We start from the raw sequence: 19,574 nt of genomic DNA, 5'->3' as shown, positions 1-19,574 counted from the left end.
ACTGAACCAGTCTATGCTGGAGGTTAAAACCCAGTCTGTCAGACACTGAACCAGTCTATACTGGAGGTTAAAACCCAGTCTCTCAGACACTGAACCAGTCTATACTGGAGGTTAAAACCCAGTCTGTCAGACACTGAACCAGTCTATACTGGAGGTTAAAACCCAGTCTGTCAGACACTGAACCAGTCTATACTGGAGGTTAAAACCCAGTCTCTCAGACACTGAACCAGTCTATACTGGAGGTTAAAACCCAGTCTGTCAGACACTGAACCAGTCTATACTGGAGGTTAAAACCCAGTCTCTCAGACACTGAACCAGTCTATACTGGAGGTTAAAACCCAGTCTCTCAGACACTGATCCAGTCTTTACTGGAGGTTAAAACCCAGGAGGAAAACAGGGTACTTGGAATAGTGTATGAGTGTGTACCAAAAGGCACCCTATTCTCTATATAGTGCACGACCTTTGACCAGAGGCCCTATTAGATCCCTATAGGCCATGGTCAAAAGTTGGGCACTACATAGGGATTAGGGTGCCAGACTGGAGCACTGGGAGTATGTTGTGTGTGTCAGATGAGTTAAATAAAATGTTATTGGTCGCCTACACATTTTGTTATCGCGGGTTTAGTGAAATGCTTATGTTCCTATCTCCTAGCAGTACAGTAGTATATATATATATATATATATATATATATATATATATATTTCTCTGACTGTGTTTGTTTAATTGGAAAAATTGAATTGAAATAGCCCTCTGAGATAAAAATACTAGCAGTAAATATATCTGAGGGATAATGGGGTGTTTTGTGGATTAAGTTGATGATGTGTTTATTAGGTCATGAGTGTTGTGGGGTAATTTCCAGTATTGATTTTGTGTTGAAGTCTGGGAAGGTGTAATGGTTTTCTTCATCTGAACGAGAGGCGGACCAAAGCGCAGCGTGGTTGTTTTGATTCATGCTTTAATAAATCACTACACATGAACAAACTAACAAAAACAAGAAATGTGAAAACTCAAAACAGTCCTATCTGTAAAGACAGGAACAATCACCCACAAACACACAGTGAAACCCAGGCTACCTAAGTATGATTCTCAATCAGAGACAACTAATGACACCTGCCTCTGATTGAGAACCATACTTGGCCGAAACATAGAAATACCCAAATCATAGAAAAACAAACATAGACTGCCCACCCAACTCACGCCCTGACCATACTAACTAAATACAAAACACAGGAAAATAAAGGTCAGAACGTGACAGAAGGTAAAATTTGAACATGAAACAACTGAAACCCCCCATTGAATAAGTTGTGTATGTTCCTTGGTAATGACTACAGACAGGCTTGTTCTATTAGAAATATATATTTTTTTGGGGGGGGGCGGGGGGGGGGCAACTGTGACTTGAGTACAATTTCCATTATTTATGTTTGTTGTGTCTGTCTCAACTTGAGAGCCTTAAAAGTTTAGCATCCATTGTCTACGATGTTTCTGCACTTATTATCGTATATTGTCACTCAGATCTGTCTCCTCTTCTTCTATCCGCCCCAGAGCCTCCGGTGCCCATCGCTCCCCCCCAGCTCACAGCGGTCGGCGCCACCTACCTTTGGATCCAGCTTAACGCTAACTCCATCAACGGAGACGGTCCAATCATCGACCGAGAGGTATTTATATTTATTAATGGTTTGGTTTAATAGGGACAGTTTGGGCGCGTCCCAGAATGCACCTCCATTCCCTACATAGTGCACTACTTCAATGTGCCTACGGCCAAAAGAAGTACACTTTATACGGGATAGGTGACATTTGGAACGGAACCATACATAATGAGTAAACAATAATCTGATGCATTGCACCATAGTGTCTATAGCAGTATGCACCATAGTGTCTATAGCAGTATTCACCATAGTGTCTATAGCAGTATTCACCATAGTGTCTATAGCAGTATTCACCATAGTGTCTATAGCAGTATTCACCATAGTGTCTATAGCAGTATTCACCATAGTGTCTATAGCAGTATGCACCATAGTGTCTATAGCAGTATTCACCATAGTGTCTATAGCAGTATTCACCATAGTGTCTATAGCAGTATTCACCATAGTGTCTATAGCAGTATTCACCATAGTGTCTATAGCAGTATTCACCATAGTGTCTATAGCAGTATTCACCATAGTGTCTATAGCAGTATTCACCATAGTGTCTATAGCAGTATTCACCATAGTGTCTATAGCAGTATTCACCATAGTGTCTATAGCAGTATTCACCATAGTGTCTATAGCAGTATTCACCATAGTGTCTATAGCAGTATTCACCATAGTGTCTATAGCAGTATTCACCATAGTGTCTATAGCAGTATTCACCATAGTGTCTATAGCAGTATTCACCATAGTGTCTATAGCAGTATTCACCATAGTGTCTATAGCAGTATTCACCATAGTGTCTATAGCAGTATTCACCATAGTGTCTATAGCAGTATTCACCATAGTGTCTATAGCAGTATTCACCATAGTGTCTATAGCAGTATTCACCATAGTGTCTATAGCAGTATTCACCATAGTGTCTATAGCAGTATTCACCATAGTGTCTATAGCAGTATTCACCATAGTGTCTATAGCAGTATTCACCATAGTGTCTATAGCAGTATTCACCATAGTGTCTATAGCAGTATTCACCATAGTGTCTATAGCAGTATTCACCATAGTGTCTATAGCAGTATTCACCATAGTGTCTATAGCAGTATTCACCATAGTGTCTATAGCAGTATTCACCATAGTGTCTATAGCAGTATTCACCATAGTGTCTATAGCAGTATTCACCATAGTGTCTATAGCAGTATTCACCATAGTGTCTACAGCAGTATTCACCATAGTGTCTATAGCAGTATTCACCATAGTGTCTATAGAAGTATTCACAATAGTGTCTATAGCAGTATTCACCATAGTGTCTATAGCAGTATTCACCATAGTGTCTATAGCGGTATTCACCATAGTGTCTATAGCAGTATGCACCATAGTGTCTATAGCAGTATTCACCATAGTGTCTATAGCAGTATTCACCATAGTGTATATAGCAGTATTCACCATAGTGTCTATAGCAGTATTCACCATAGTGTCTATAGCAGTATTCACCATAGTGTCTATAGAAGTATTCACCATAGTGTTTATACAGGTATTCACCATAGTGTTTATACAGGTATTCACCATAGTGTTTATACAGGTATTCACCATAGTGTCTATAGCAGTATTCACCATAGTGTCTATAGCAGTATTCACCATAGTGTCTATAGCAGTATTCACCATAGTGTTTATACAGGTATTCACCATAGTGTTTATACAGGTATTCACCATAGTGTTTATACAGGTATTCACCATAGTGTTTATACAGGTATTCACCATAGTGTCTATAGCAGTATTCACCATAGTGTCTATAGCAGTATTCACCATAGTGTCTATAGCAGTATTCACCATAGTGTTTATACAGGTATTCACCATAGTGTTTATACAGGTATTCACCATAGTGTTTATACAGGTATGCACCATAGTGTCTATAGATGATGAGTGGCTTAGTTAAATCAAGTGTGTTGGGCCTGTATTGGACATCCCTGGGACATATCTTCCAACCCTTTTCCCAGGTGGAGTACCGTACGGTGTCAGGGACCATGTACGACCTGCAGCCTGTGGACAAGACCACCCATAAGATAGGTCACCTGACACCAGACACAGACTATGAGATCAGTGTGCTGTTGACCAGGCCCCTGGATGGAGGGACTGGGGCCCCCGGGCCTCCTCTGAGGGCCAGGACCAAGTGTGCCGGTGAGTCCTGAACAAAGTTATATACTAAACACACACACACGCACACACACACACTCACACACACACACACACACACACACACACACACACACACACACTCACACTCACACTCACACTCACACTCACACTCACACACGCGCACACACACACACGCACATGCTCGAACCTTCACTCCGAGCCGGTGGACCAAGTGTACTGATTTGTCTGAACCTTAGAGATCCTATTAAATTACTAGAGGGGCATTTTTCATAAACCTTCAGTTCCAGAATGGGGTGAAGAATGGCAGCCATGTTAGTCAGGGAGAATTTCAAACCAGTCTAATTGGAATGATTGGCAGTAGAAGTATAATAACCGTGATTTGACTTATGCAGGAAAATAAAAGTAAGGTATGTGATATATCAGAAGTTGTGTAATATAATTATTGTCAAACTGAAATATTGTCACATGATTATGAATGCAGTTTATACGGCTTGTATACCAATTTCTGGTATAAATAGTCTCTAAAATATGTATAAACAGACCATAAATGTCAACATTTTTTGTTGTTTTCTTGGACGGCTGTGAGTGCTATGATACAATATCAGTCCTTGTTGCATTTACGACTTGTCTAAGTCCAACTTTAGACCAAAGCCCTATGGAACCCTATTCCCTGTATAGTGCACTACTTTTAACTAGAGCCCTATGGAACCCTATTCCCTATATAGTGCACTACTTTAGACCAGAGCCCTATGGAACCCTATTCCCTATATAGTGCACTACTTTAGACCAGAGCCCTATGGAACCCTATTCCCTATATAGTGCACTACTTTAGACCAGAGCCCTTGGAACCTTATTCCCTATATAGTGACTACTTTAGACCAGAGCCCTATGGAACCCTATTCCCTCCCTCCACCCTTCCTATTCCCTGTATAGTGCACCTTCCCAGAGCCCTATGGAACCCTCCCTCCCTCCACTCCTTTAGACCAGAGCCCTCCCTCCCCTATATCCCTCCCTCCCTCCCTCCCTCCTCCCTCCCTCCCTCCCTCCCTCCCTCCCCTCCCTCCCTCTTTAGACCTCCCTCCCTCCCTCCCTAACCTTCACATCCCTCTTATCTCCCTCCCATTCCTCCTCCCAGAGCCCTCCACCCTCCCCTCCCTCCACCCTTCCCTCCCTCCCTCCCTCCCTCCCTCCCTCCCTCCCTCCCTCCCTCCCCTCCCTCCCTCCCTCCCTCCACCCTTCCCTCCGCCCCTCCCTCCCTCCACCCTTCCCTCCGCCCCTCCCTCCACCCTTCCCTCCTCCCCTCCCTCCCTCCCTCCCTCCACCCTTCCTCCCTCCACCCTCCCTCGCCCCTCCCTCCGCCCCCTCTCTCCCTCCGCCCCTCTCCCCTCCCCCCTCTCTCCCTCCGCCCCTCCCTCCCTCCCTCCCCTCCCTCTCCCCGCCTCCCTCCCTCCCTCCTCCCCTCCCTCTCTCCCTCCAACCTCCCTCTGCCCCCTCCCTCCTCCGCCCCTTCCCTCCCTCTGCCCCACCCTCCCTCCACCCTTCCCTCTCTCCACCATTCCTCCCTTCACCCTCCCTCCGCCCCTCCCTCCCTCTCTCCCTCCACCCTCCCTCCGCCCCTTCCCTCCGCCCCTCCCTCCCTCCCTCCCTCCCTCCCTCCCCCTCCCTCCCTCCCTCCCTCCCTCCCTCCACCCTTCCTTCCTCCCCTCCCTCCCTCCCTCCCTCCACCCTTCCTTCCTCCCTCCACCCTCCCCCCTCCCTCCCTCCACCCTTCCTTCCTCCCTCCACCCTCCCCTCCACCCCTCCCTCCCCCTTCCCTCCACCCTCCCTCCCCCCTCCCTCCACCCCTCCCTCCCCCTCCTCCCCTCCTCCCTCCCTCCCTCCCTCCCTCCCTCCCTCCCTCCCTCCCTCCCTCCCTCCCTCCCTCCCTCCCTCCCTCCCTCCACCCTCCCTCCCCCTCCCCCCTCCCCTCCCTCCCTCCCCCTCCCTCCCCCTCCACCCCTCCCTCCCCTCCACCCTTCCTCCCTCCACCCTCCCCCTCCCTCCCTCCCTCCCTCCGCCCCCCCTCCCTCCACCCCTCCCTCTCTCCCTCCACCCTCCCTCCCCCCTCCCTCTCCACCCCCCTCCACCCTCCCTCCGCCCCTCCCCCTCCCCTTCCCTCCACCCTTCCCTCCGCCCCTCCCTCTTTCCACCCTCCCTCCGCCCTTCCCTCCGCCCTTCCCTCCGCACCTCCCTCCCTCCCTCAACCATCCCTGTCTACACTTTATGTCACTGCGTCTGTTCGTCCTTTGTTATTATTCATAATCATTGCTACTTGGACACTTCATTATACATTGAGTAATGTTTCTAGTGACAAAAAGACATGTTATTTCAATCTTTTGAGAAATAGGGAATGAATAATACAAGGATGAAACCAATTTGAATGAAACTGAAGGGACTGTTCTTCCTCCCCGGAATCCATGTTTTTAATATATTTTCTTTCTTTCCAAAAGATATTCCCAAGGATTTTCTGATTGCTTTTTTTTTTTTTCACCTCTAGTGGATGTACAATCGTGTTGAAACTGGAAGACATTGTGCGTAGATCTCTTTTGTCCTTGGTCTCTCTGTATAGGGCCATTCATGAAATCACCACCGTCTTACTGTATGTCCCCTTACCGGTCTTTACAACCAACATGCTGCTCATTTTACTGTTGACCTGAGTTCAATTCAACTATATGTAGCTCACTGCTGTTACATCTGAACCTGTGAATGTGTGAATACACTGATTTAGTTTAGTCCCCCGTACAGTAGAACCCAATGGGCCCAGGTAAGTCGCTACATTGTTAACCAGATCCATCTATCAAATGTATTTTATACAGCCCTTTTTTTTTTGTTGCATCACTAGTAGTCTCTGAAAAGGGTATTTAGTAATTTACTGACCAGAGTTAGTTGGAAAACACGAAAAGGAACCCAACTCAGATCCACTGCTGTCACATCTGTGCCTGTCATGTGTGAATACACTGATTTAGTCTAGTCCTGTATAATAGAACCAACGGGCCCAGGTCTAGCTGTCACATGTACCTGTCATGTAAACATTCTGTATCATTCTAGTCCTTCTTGGGACACTGTGTTAACTAGCCTCCAGACGAGCTTCAATGCCATACAACTCTCCTTCCGTGGCCTCCAACTGCTCTCAAATACAAGTAAAACTAAGTGCATGCTCTTTAACCGATCGCTGCCTGCAACTGCCCGCCCGTCCAGCATCACCACTCTGGCGGTTCTGCCTTAGAATATGTGGACAACTACAAATACCTGGGTGTCTGGCTAGACTTTAAACTCTCCTTCCAGACTCACATTAAGCATCTCCAATCCAAAATTAAATCTGGAATCGGCTTCCTATTTCGCAACAAATCATCCTTCACTCATGCTGCCAAACATACCCTTGTAAAATTGGCCATCCTACCGATCCTCGACTTCGGCGATGTCATCTACAAAATAGCCTCCAACACTCTAGTCAACAAATTGGATGCAGTCTATCACCAAAGCCCCAAATACTACCCACCACTGCGACCTGTATTCTCTCGTTGGCTGGCCAGCTTCATACTCGTTGCCAAACCCACTGGCTCCAGGTCATCTATAAGTCTTTGCTATGTAAAGCCCCGCCTTTTCTCAGCTCACTGGTCACCATAGCCTCACCCACTCGTAGCACGCGCTCCAGCAGGTATATCTCACTGGTCACCCCCAAAGACAATTCCTCCTTTGGTTGTCTTTCCTTCCAGTTCTCTGCTGCCCATGACTGGAACGAACTGCAAAAATCTCTGAAACTGGAAACACTTATCTCCCTCACTAGCTTTAAGCACCAGCTGTCAGAGCAGCTCACAGATCATTGCACCTGTACATAGCCCATCTATAATTTAGCCCAAACAACTACCTCTTCCCCTACTGTATTTATTTATTTATCTTGTTCCTTTGCACCCCAGTATCTCTACTTGCACATTCATCTTCTGCACATCTATTCACTCCAGTGTTTAATTGGTATGCTGCAATTAATTCGCCACCATGGCCTATTTATTGCCTTACCTCCCTTATCTTACCTCATTTGCTCACACTGTATATAGACTTATTATATTGTATTATTGACTGTACGTTTGTTCATGTGTAACTCTGTGTTGTTGTATGTGTCGAACTGCTTTGCTTTATCTTGGCCAGGTCGCAGTTGTAAATGAGAACTTATTCTACCTGCATAAATAAATGTGTGAATACACTGATTTATCTTAGTCCTGTACAATATAACCAACGGGCCCCAGGTCTAGCTGTTACATCTGAACCAGTGTGAAGTTGTTTACCACATCAAATCCATCCATGCAGGATAAGTGTACCTTCTGACTAGCCCTACCATCAGGTGGCTTTCCGCTCATAGCAGGGGGTAGTGCATTACAGCAACAGGACTGAAATACTGCCCGCCGCTTCAGCCATCATGGAACATTGACTTGAATGTGAAACTCTGTTGTATTAATGCTGTTTCTGTGGTCCCATCCTGGCAGGGGGGTAGTGCATTACAGCAACAGGATATCACAGTGTTTCGCAGCATAAAGTTATTTTCAACCACTCGAGGCTGAGAAGCAGTTAAACATTACCCCCGGAAGTTATCCCTGTACCAGCTAAACATTCCCCTCAGAAGTTATCCCAATACCAGCTAAACATTCCCCTCAGAAGTTATCCCAATACCAGCTAAACATTCCCCTCAGAAGTTATCCCAATACCAGCTAAACATTCCCCTCAGAAGTTATCCCAATACCAGCTAAACATTCCCCTCAGAAGTTATCCCTGTACCAGCTAAACATTCCCCTCAGAAGTTATCCCAATACCAGCTAAACATTCCCCTCAGAAGTTATCCCTGTACCAGCTAAACATTCCCCTCAGAAGTTATCCCAATACCAGCTAAACATTCCTCTCAGAAGTTATCCCAATACCAGCTAAACATTCCCCTCAGAAGTTATCCCTGTACCAGCTAAACATTCCCCTCAGAAGTTATCCCTGTACCATCTAAACATTCCCCTCAGAAGTTATCCCAATACCAGCTAAACATTCCCCTCAGAAGTTATCCCAATACCAGCTAAACATTCCCCTCAGAAGTTATCCCTGTACCAGCTAAACATTCCCCTCAGAAGTTATCCCTGTACCAGCTAAACATTCACCTCAGAGTATGTTGGTGTTAGCACATTCCAGTTTATAGAATCTACGCTCTAGATTCAATCCATTTCAGGTAGCATTCTGGATAACGCAGTGGCATGTTTTTCAGAAGTGCATTTATTTGTACAGCAGAAACATGTTCTCTGTGGAGGACGACCTACAGTGAGAAACTCTGAAGTTGTAACGGTTTTCGTTGGTGGAAGAAGGTGAGGACCAAAGCGCAGCGTCCTCCGTGGAGGACGACCTACAGTGAGAAACTCTGAAGTTGTAACGGTTTTCATTGGTGGAAGAAGGTGAGGACCAAAGCGCAGCGTCCTCCGTGGAGGACGACCTACAGTGAGAAACTCTGAAGTTGTAACGGTTTTCATTGGTGGAAGAAGGTGAGGACCAAAGCGCAGCGTGATAAGGTGTCCGTGTTAAATTTATTCAATAACTGAACGCTGAAACACAAAGTAAACACAACGCACAACCGAAACAGTCATGTCTGGTAGAGACACCGAGACAGAAAACAACTACCCACAACTCAAGTGGGAAAAACAGGCTGCCTAAGTATGGTTCTCAATCAGAGACAACGTTTGCCAGCTGCCGCTGATTGGGAACCATACCAGGCTAAACACATAGAAATAGAAAACATAGAACACAAAACGCAGAATGCCCACCCCAACTCACGCCCTGACCAAACTAAAATAGAGACATAAAAAAGGAACTAAGGTCAGGACGTGACAGAGGTTTTGTCGTTGACCACTGAGGACCACTGTTGTTTGTCAGTTTATCTTGTCCCCCTGAGTCAGAGGTTCCAGAAGGAACTAAAATTGTAGTAGAGGGATGGACTCAGTGTTACACATAAACACTATACGAGTGTTTACCATGAGGGACCACACCATGTTTACCATGAGGGACCACACCATGTTTACCATGAGGGACCACACCAAGTTTACCATGAGGGACCACGGCATGTTTAGCATGAGGGACCACACCATGTTTACCATGAGGGACCACGGCATGTTTAGCATGAGGGACCACACCATGTTTACCATGAGGGACCACACCATGTTTACCATGAGGGACCACACCATGTTTACCATGAGGGACCACACCATGTTTACCATGAGGGACCACGGCATGTTTACCATGAGGGACCACACCATGTTTACCATGAGGGACCACGGCATGTTTACCATGAGGGACCACACCATGTTTACCATGAGGGACCACACCATGTTTACCATGAGGGACCACGGCATGTTTACCATGAGGGACCACGGCATGTTTACCATGAGGGACCACGGCATGTTTACCATGAGGGACCACGGCATGTTTACCATGAGGGACCACACCATGTTTACCATGAGGGACCACGGCATGTTTACAATGAGGGACCACGGCAAGTTTACCATGAGGGACCACACCATGTTTACCATGAGGGACCACGGCATGTTTACAATGAGGGACCACACCAAGTTTACCATGATGGACCACGGCATGTTTACCATGAGGGACCACACCAAGTTTACCATGATGGACCACGGCATGTTTACCATGAGGGACCACGGCATGTTTACCATGAGGGACCACACCATGTTTACCATGATGGACCACGGCATGTTTACCATGAGGGACCACACCATGTTTACCATGATGGACCACGGCATGTTTACCATGATGGACCACGGCATGTTTACCATGAGGGACCACACCAAGTTTACCATGAGGGACCACGGCATGTTTACCATGAGGGACCACACCATGTTTACCATGATGGACCACACCATGTTTACCATGAGGGACCACGGCATGTTTACCATGAGGGACCACACCATGTTTACCATGATGGACCACGGCATGTTTACCATGAGGGACCACACCAAGTTTACCATGAGGGACCACACCATGTTTACCATGAGGGACCACGGCATGTTTACCATAAGGGACCACGGCATGTTTACCATGAGGGACCACACCAAGTTTACCATGAGGGACCACGGCAAGTTTACCATGAGGGACCACGGAATGTTTACCATGAGGGACCACACCATGTTTACCATGAGGGACCACACCAAGTTTACCATGAGGGACCACACCATGTTTACCATGAGGGACCACACCATGTTTACCATGAGGGACCACGGCATGTTTACCATGAGGGACCACACCATGTTTACCATGAGGGACCACAGCATGTTTACCATGAGGGACCACAGCATGTTTACCATGAGGGACCACACCATGTTTACCATGAGGGACCACACCATGTTTACCATGAGGGACCACACCAAGTTTACCATGAGGGACCACGGCATGTTTACCATGAGGGACCACACCAAGTTTACCATGTCCCAAGATCCCATGGAGCTAGTAGCAAACACAGAGCAACAGAATGTTAAATATAAAGCCAACCAGATGAGTCTATATTCCAATGTGGCGTAGTGGGCTAGCAGAACCAGGGCTATTGGGCCTCCCAGGGACTCCCGGGTGGCGTAGTGGGCTAGAGATCCAGACTTGAAGCTGGCAGAACCAGGGCTATTGGGCCTCCCAGGGCCTCCCGGGTGGCGCAGTGGGCTAGAGATCCATACATGAAGCTGGCAGAACCAGGGCTATGGAGAAGGTTCAGAGATCGAGTCTTGAGGATGGCAGAACCAGGGCTATGGAGAAGGTTCAGAGATTGAGTCTTGAGGATGGCAGAACCAGGGCTATGGAGAAGGTTCAGAGATCGAGCCTTGAGGATGGCAGAACCAGGGCTATGGAGAAGGTTCAGAGATCGAGTCTTGAGGCTAGCAGAACCAGGGCTACAGAACAGGGCCAGAGATGGAGTCTTGAGGCTTGCAGAACCAGGGCTATGGAGAAGGTTCAGAGATCAAGTCTTGAGGCTAGCAGAACCAGGGCTATGGAGAAGGTTCAGAGATCGAGTCTTGAGGCTAGCAGAACCAGGGCTATGGAGAAGGTTCAGAGATCGAGTCTTGAGGCTAGCAGAACCAGGGCTATGGAGAAGGTTCAGAGATCGAGTCTTGAGGCTAGCAGAACCAGGGCTATGGAGAAGGTTCAGAGATCGAGTCTTGAGGCTAGCAGAACCAGGGCTATGGAGAAGGTTCAGAGATCGAGTCTTGAGGCTAGCAGAACCAGGGCTATGGAGACAGTGTCTGGACCAAGGTAGGGACGCCACGTCGGTCCGTTTAGAGAGCAGTCGACACAAAGTAGAGAGAGCCATTTGTTTCATAATATATACATCCTCAGCAGGATGGGAACAAGAACATTGCCAACCATTATTTATTTCCAATGTAAAAGGATAAGGGCTTTCTGCATACAATTTCAAGCGTAGAAAAATGGTTAAGAAAATAGATAGTGTTAGAGCAGAGGACAAACAAAGGTCCTCCTCTCCTGTCGTCAATGGCCTTCTACCTACTAATCCAGGTATATAGGCTGCATCCCAAATGCCTCCCTATTACCTATGTAGATCACTACTCCAGGGCCCTCTGGTTAAAACTAGTGCACTAAACAGGAAACAGGGTACCATTTGGGACTCGTAGCCTTGTCTACTCACCAGATCCATCTGTTCCGACGAGAATAGACGAGGGAATAGTTTGGTGAGCTTGACAGTTTTTTTCTTCTTCTAATTAATCCCATTGTTGCCTTGAGGTCTGAATAGAGAGTCACTCCTACCTCTGGGCTCCAGATAACGTTGACTTCCTATTATTGTTTGAGGTAAAGGTTGAATGAAGGCGCTTATTTGTTTTTTCAGGCAGAGAAAAGCAGAATAGATTGAGTTTGGTGTTGTGGATTGGGGAGGAGAAGGAGAAGAGGGAGGAGATGATGAAGGTTATCTGAGTAATAGAACAACAATCAATTAATGTCTGTACCCACCAGGCCCTGGTCAAATGTAGTATATAGGACAGGGATGCCACAAAAAAACATCTGAACTTCATTTGAATTGTTAATTATCTGCAAAACTACACATTTTTCTAGGGTGGACAGAACTATTTCTAAAATTATATCCGTGGGGGGCGTCCCGGTCGCTAATAAAATCCAAATCAAATGGTATTGGTCAGATGTTATTGGTCCATATTTATCAGATGTTATTGGTCAGATACACATATTTAGCAAATGTTATTGCGGGTTGTAGTGAAATGCTTGTGTTCCTAGCTCCAACAGTGCAGTAATATCTAACTAAATGCTTGTATTCGTAGCTCCAACAGTGCAGTAATATCTAACAATTCACAACAATACACACACATCTAAAAGTAAAAGAATGGAATTAAGAAATATATAAATATTAGGATGAGCAATGATGGAGTAGCATTGACTAGAATACAGTAGAATAGAGTATATACTGTACATATGAGATGAGTAAATCAGTATGTAAACATTATGTCTATGTATATAGGGCAGCAGCCTCCAAGGTGCAGGGTTGAATAACCGGGTGGTAGCCGGATAGTGATGGCTATTTTAACAGTTTAATGGCCTTGAGATGAAAACTGTTTTTCAGGCTCTCAGTCCCAGCTTTGATGCACCTGTACGGACCTCGCCTTCTGGATGATAACGGGGTGAACAGGCAGTGGCTCAGGTGGTTGATATCCTTTATGATATCTTTGGCCTTCCTGTGACATCGGGTGGTGTGGGTGTCCTGGAGGGCAGGCAGTGTGCCCCCGGTGATGCGTTGGGCAGATCGCACCACCCTCTGGAGAGCCCTGCAGTTGTGGGCGGTGCAGTTGCCTGGCAGTGATACAGCCAGACAAGATACTCTCTTGTATATCTGTAAAAGTTTCTATCAAGATCATCATCCCCAAAACATCCCTACAAACATACCCAAAACATCCCTCCAACACATACCCACAACATCCCTACAACATATACCCAAAACATCCCTACAACACATACCCACAACATCCCTACAACATATACCCAAAACATCCCTCCAACACATACCCAAAACATCCCTACAACACATACCCACAACATCCCTACAACATATACCCAAAACATCCCTCCAACACATACCCAAAACATCCCTCCAACACATACCCAAAACATCCCTCCAACACATACCCAAAACATCCCTCATACAAACATCCCCAAAACATCCCTACAACAGATACCCAAAACATCCCTCCAACACATACCCAAAACATCCCTCATACAAACATCCCCAAAACATCCCTACAACATATACCCAAAACATCCCTCCAACACATACCCAAAACATCCCTCATACAAACATCCCCAAAACATCCCTACAACTAGATACCCAAAACATCCCTACAACACATACCCAAAACAACCCTACAACAAGATACCCAAAACATCCCTACAACAGATACCCAAAACATCCCTACAACAAGATACCCAAAACATCCCTACAACAGATACCCAAAACATCCCTACAACACATACCCAAAACATCCTTACAACAGATACCCAAAACATCCCTACAACACATACCCAAAACATCCCTACAACAGATACCCAAAACATCCCTACAACACATACCCAAAACATCCCTACAACATAAACACGCATACCCAAAACATCCCTACACACACACACACACACACACACACACACACAATGGTCACTCTGACAGAGCTCCAGAGTTCCTCTGCGGAGATGGGAGAACCTTCCAGAAGGACAACCACCTCTGAAGCACTCCAACAATCAGGCCTTTATGATAGAGTGGCCAAACGGAAGCCACTCCTCAGTAAAAGGCACATGACAGCCCACTTGGAGTTTGCCAAGAGGCACCTAAAGAACTCTGACCATGAGAAAGATGAAACCAAGATTGAACTTTTTAGCATGAATGACAAGCTTCACATCCATTGGAAACTTGGCACCATCCCTACGGTGAAGCATGGTGGTGGTGACAGCTTTATGCTGTGGGTATGTTTTTCAGAGGCAGGAACTGAGAGACGAGTCAGGATCGAGGGAAAGATTAACGGAGCAAATTACAGAGAGATCCTTGATGAAAACCTGCTCCAGAGAGCTACGGACCTAAGACTGGGGGTGAAGGTTCATCTTCCAACTGGACAACGAACCTAAGCACCCAGCCAAGACAACACAGGAGTGGCTTCGGGACAAGTCTCTGAATGTTCTTGATTGGCCCAGCCAGAGCCCAGACTTGAACCCGATTGAATATCTCTGGAGAGAGACCTGAAAATAGCTGTGCAGTGACACTCCCCATCCGGCCTGACAGAGTTTGAGACGATCTGCAGAGAAGAATGGGAGAATCCCCTATATACAGCTGTGCTAAGTTTGTAGCGTCATACCCAAGAAGACTTGAGGCGTAACACTTCTGTCATCTGCTAACTTAATGATGGTGTTGGAGTCGTGTCTGGCCACGTGGTCGTGGGTGAACAGGGAGTACAAGAGGGAACTGAGCACACACCCCTGGGGGGCTCCAGTGTTGAGAATCAGCGTGGCAGATGTGTTGCTACCTACCCTCACCACCTAGGGGTTGCCCGTCAGGAAGTCCAGGATCCAGTTGCAGAGGGAGGTGTTTAGTCCCAGGATCCTTAGCTTAGTGATGAGCTTTTAGGGTAGTATGGTGTTCAACTCTGAGCTGTAGTCAATGAATAGCATTCACAGGAAGTGAGTGAGTGAGTGAGTGAGTGAGTGAGTGAGAGAGAAATCAGTAGTAAAGTACAAGACAGAGCACTAGGTCTTCTTCCACCCTGACCCCAATCACCACACAGCATATTGCTGGAAATAAAATGAAAGATTGATTTTCCACTGTCCAGCCTCCTCCTCACCTCTTCTCTCCTGGTCTCCTTCTCCTCCCTCCCTGTCTCCTCCTCTCTCCCTATCTACTCCTCTCCTCCTCTCCCCCTTCTCTCCTCCTCTACCCCTCTCTCCTCCTCTCCCCTTCTCTCCTTCTGTCCTCTTCTCTCCCTGTCTCCTCCTCTCCCCCTCTCCTCCTCTTTCCTGGTCTCCTTCTCTCCTCCTCTCGCTTCGAGGCAAGCAACACTGAGGCATGCATGAGAGCATCAGCTGTTCCGGACGACTGCGTGATCACAGCTAAGGACAGTGTCCAGGCACTCCGCGTTGCGTCGTGCTCTTAGCCGTGGTATATTGGCCATATTTCACACCCCCTGGGGCCGTAATTATTTAATGTTGTTCTCGTCCCCGAGAACATCCGTTCAAGAAAAAAAAATAGCCCGTGGCTGAATGTAGTTGATGATTCCTGCTCTACTCCTTCACCCCTCCAGGAACACACTGTTTTAGTTGGGCTTTTAATCCGGTTAAATGACTTTAACAAGATTGATGGACGTACAACCCAGTGGTTTTCCACATCTTTATTATTATTATTATTATTATTATTATTTAAACACAAACTACCACAGCGTAAAGAACATGTAAGTGTAGAGTACGGCAGGTCAGAGGTCAACTCATCCTGGTCCGTCTCCCTCCGTATGGTGTTAGTGTGTTCATTAGACATCACGGCAGGTCAGAGGTCAACTCATCCTGGTCCGTCTCCCTCCGTATGGTGGTAGTGTGTTCATTAGTCATCACGGCAGGTCAGAGGTCAACTCAACCCGGGCTCTACTTTCGGTTGGTGCTAAGGCGGACACTAAGGTGGTGCACGTCAGTTAACATTTTTGTCATGTAAAAACTGGTGCACTGGCAGGGTTGATCATTTACCTGTCATTTACGCCGAGGTGGTGGTCATATGTTTTGCCGTGTCCTAAGAAAACATGCCTCAGTTTGTCAGTTTCAGCAACGAGGGATATTTAAAGGTTCAATGCAGCTGTTTTTATCTCAATATCAAATCCTTTCTGGGTAACAATTAAGTACACTTACTGAAATGGTGATGGTCTCCCGAGTGACGCGGCGGTCTAAGGCACTGCTTCACAGTGCTAGAGGCATCACGACAGACCCGGGTTCGATCCCGGGGCTGTATCACAACCCGGCCGTGACCGGCACACAATTGGCCCAGCATCGTCCGGGTTAGGGGAGGGTTTGGCTGGGGGGGGCTTGGCTCATCGCGCTCCAGCGACTCCTTGTGGCGGACCGGGCGCCTGCTGGCGCACCTCGGTCGTCAGGTGAACCATGTTTTCCTCTAACACAGCGGCTGGCTTCCGGGTTAAGCGGGTGGTGTGTTAAGAAGCTCGGTTTGGCGGGTCATGTTTCGTAAAGGACGCATGACTCGAGCTTCACCTCCCAGGCCTGTTGGGGAGTTGCAGCGATGAGACAAGATTGAAATTGGGGAGAAAAAGGGGTAACATATATATATATATTTTTTTTTATTATTAAAAGGGTCAAAAAGATACAAAACAGGTCATCAGGTATTCCAAAACAGATCATCAGGCATTCCAAAACAGATCATCAGGCATTCCAAAACAGGTCACCAGGCATTCCAAAACAGATCATCAGGCATTCCAAAACAGATCATCAGGCATTCCAAAACAGATCATCAGGCATTCCAAAACAGCTCATCAGGCATTCCAAAACAGGTCATCAGGCATTCCAAAACAGATCATCAGGCATTCCAAAACAGGTCACCAGGCATTCCAAAACAGGTCATCAGGCATTCCAAAACAGATCATCAGGCATTCCAAAACAGATCATCAGGCATTCCAAAACAGGTCATCAGGCATTCCAAAACAGATCATCAGGCATTCCAAAACAGATCATCAGGCATTCCAAAACAGATCATCAGGCATTCCAAAACAGATCATCAGGCATTCCAAAACAGATCATCAGGCATTCCAAAACAGATCATCAGGCATTCCAAAACAGATCATCAGGCATTCCAAAACAGGTCATCAGGCATTCCAAAACACCTCATCAGGCATTCCAAAACAGGTCATCAGGCATTCCAAAACAGATCATCAGGCATTCCAAAACAGATCAGGTTCAAAACAGATCATCAGGCATTCCAAAACAGATCATCAGGCATTCCAAAACAGATCATCAGGCATTCCAAAACAGGTCATCAGGCATTCCAAAACAGATCATCAGGCATTCCAAAACAGATCATCAGGCATTCCAAAACAGATCATCAGGCATTCCAAAACAGGTCATCAGGCATTCCAAAACAGATCATCAGGCATTCCAAAACAGATCATCAGGCATTCCAAAACAGGTCATCAGGCATTCCAAAACAGATCATCAGGCATTCCAAAACAGATCATCAGGCATTCCAAAACAGATCATCAGGCATTCCAAAACAGATATCTTCCAAAACAGTACTTCCAAAACAGTCATTAGTATTCTTAGATCAGTAGGCATTCAAAAACAGGTCATCAGGCATTTAAAACAGATCATCAGGCATTCAAAACAGATCATTGATTCCAAAACATCAACATGTTTTATAAAAATATTCCAAAACAGATCAGGCAAAAACAGATCAACTGTCATTCCAAAACTCAATGTTTCAAATGTTTTAAACAGATCATCAGGCATTCCAAAACAGGTCATCAGGCATTCCAAAACAGATCATCAGGCATTCCAAAACAGGTCAAGGCATTCTAAAAACTTCAGGCATTTTCAAAATCAGGTCATTTCATTGGCCAAAACAGTCTGAGATCATGGCATTTTCATCTGGCACTCTGCCTAAAAGGTCAGGCATTCCTGACAGATCTTCACTGGACATTGAGACTGGTGTTTTGCAGGTACTATTTAATGACAGACCATCAGGCATTTGTCAGGCATCTGTTTCTCAAACTAGACCACTCTAATTCTAAAACAGATCTTGCATTCAAAACAGATCATCAGGCATTCCAAAACAGATCATCTTTCTATTCTGGTTAGCGCCAGTTTGCGCTGTTCTGTGAAGGGAGTAGTACACAGCGTTGTACGAGATCTTCAGTTTCTTGGCAATTTATTGCATGGAATAGCCTTCATTTTTCAGAACAAGCATAGACTGACTCGTTTCAGAAGAAAGGTCTTTGTTTCTGGCCATTTTGAGCCTGTGCCCACAAATGCTGATGCTCCAGATACTTAACTAGTCTAAAGAAGGACAGTTTTATTGCTTTTTTAATCAGGACAACAGTTTTCAGCGTTGCTAACATGATTCCAAAATGTTTTTCTAATGATCAATTAGCCTTTTAAAATGATCAACTTGGATTAGCTAACACAAAGTGCCATTGGAACACAGGAGTGATGGTTGCTGATAATGGACCTCTGTACGCCTATGTAGATATTCCATTAAAAAAATCAGCCATTTCCAGCTACATTAGTAATTTACAACATTAACAATGTCAACACTGTATTTCTGATCAATTTGATGTTATTTTAAATGGGAAAAAAACAAGGACATTTCTAAGTGACCCCAAAACTTTTGAATAGTAGTGTGGTCCTCTCTGTGTACATCGTCATCTCTCTCCCTCACTCCTCTCTTTAGTCATCTCTCTCCCTCTCTCCTCTCTGTGTACATCGTCAACTCTCTCCCTCACTCCTCTCTTTAGTCATCTCTCTCCCTCACTCCTCTCTTTAGTCATCTCTCTCCCTCTCTCCTCTCTGTGTACATCGTCAACTCTCTCCCTCACTCCTCTCTTTAGTCATCTCTCTCCCTCTCTCCTCTCTGTGTACATCGTCAACTCTCTCCCTCACTCCTCTCTTTAGTCATCTCTCTCCCTCTCTCCTCTCTTTAGTCATCTCTCTCCCTCACTCCTCTCTTTAGTTATCTCTCTCCCTCAC

General features: G+C 46.1%; 1 pseudogene; it reads left to right on the top strand.

The window, feature by feature from the left end:
- The window catches only part of LOC127907536 (receptor-type tyrosine-protein phosphatase mu-like), an 830,490-nt pseudogene that overhangs the window by 377,782 nt on the left and 433,134 nt on the right, over positions 1-19,574 (top strand).

Source organism: Oncorhynchus keta, chromosome 15, assembly GCF_023373465.1.
Source record: "Oncorhynchus keta strain PuntledgeMale-10-30-2019 chromosome 15, Oket_V2, whole genome shotgun sequence".
Lineage (NCBI taxonomy): Eukaryota > Metazoa > Chordata > Actinopteri > Salmoniformes > Salmonidae > Oncorhynchus > Oncorhynchus keta.
Note: the sequence above shows the minus strand (reverse complement) of the source record. Positions and strands in the feature narration are given on the sequence as shown.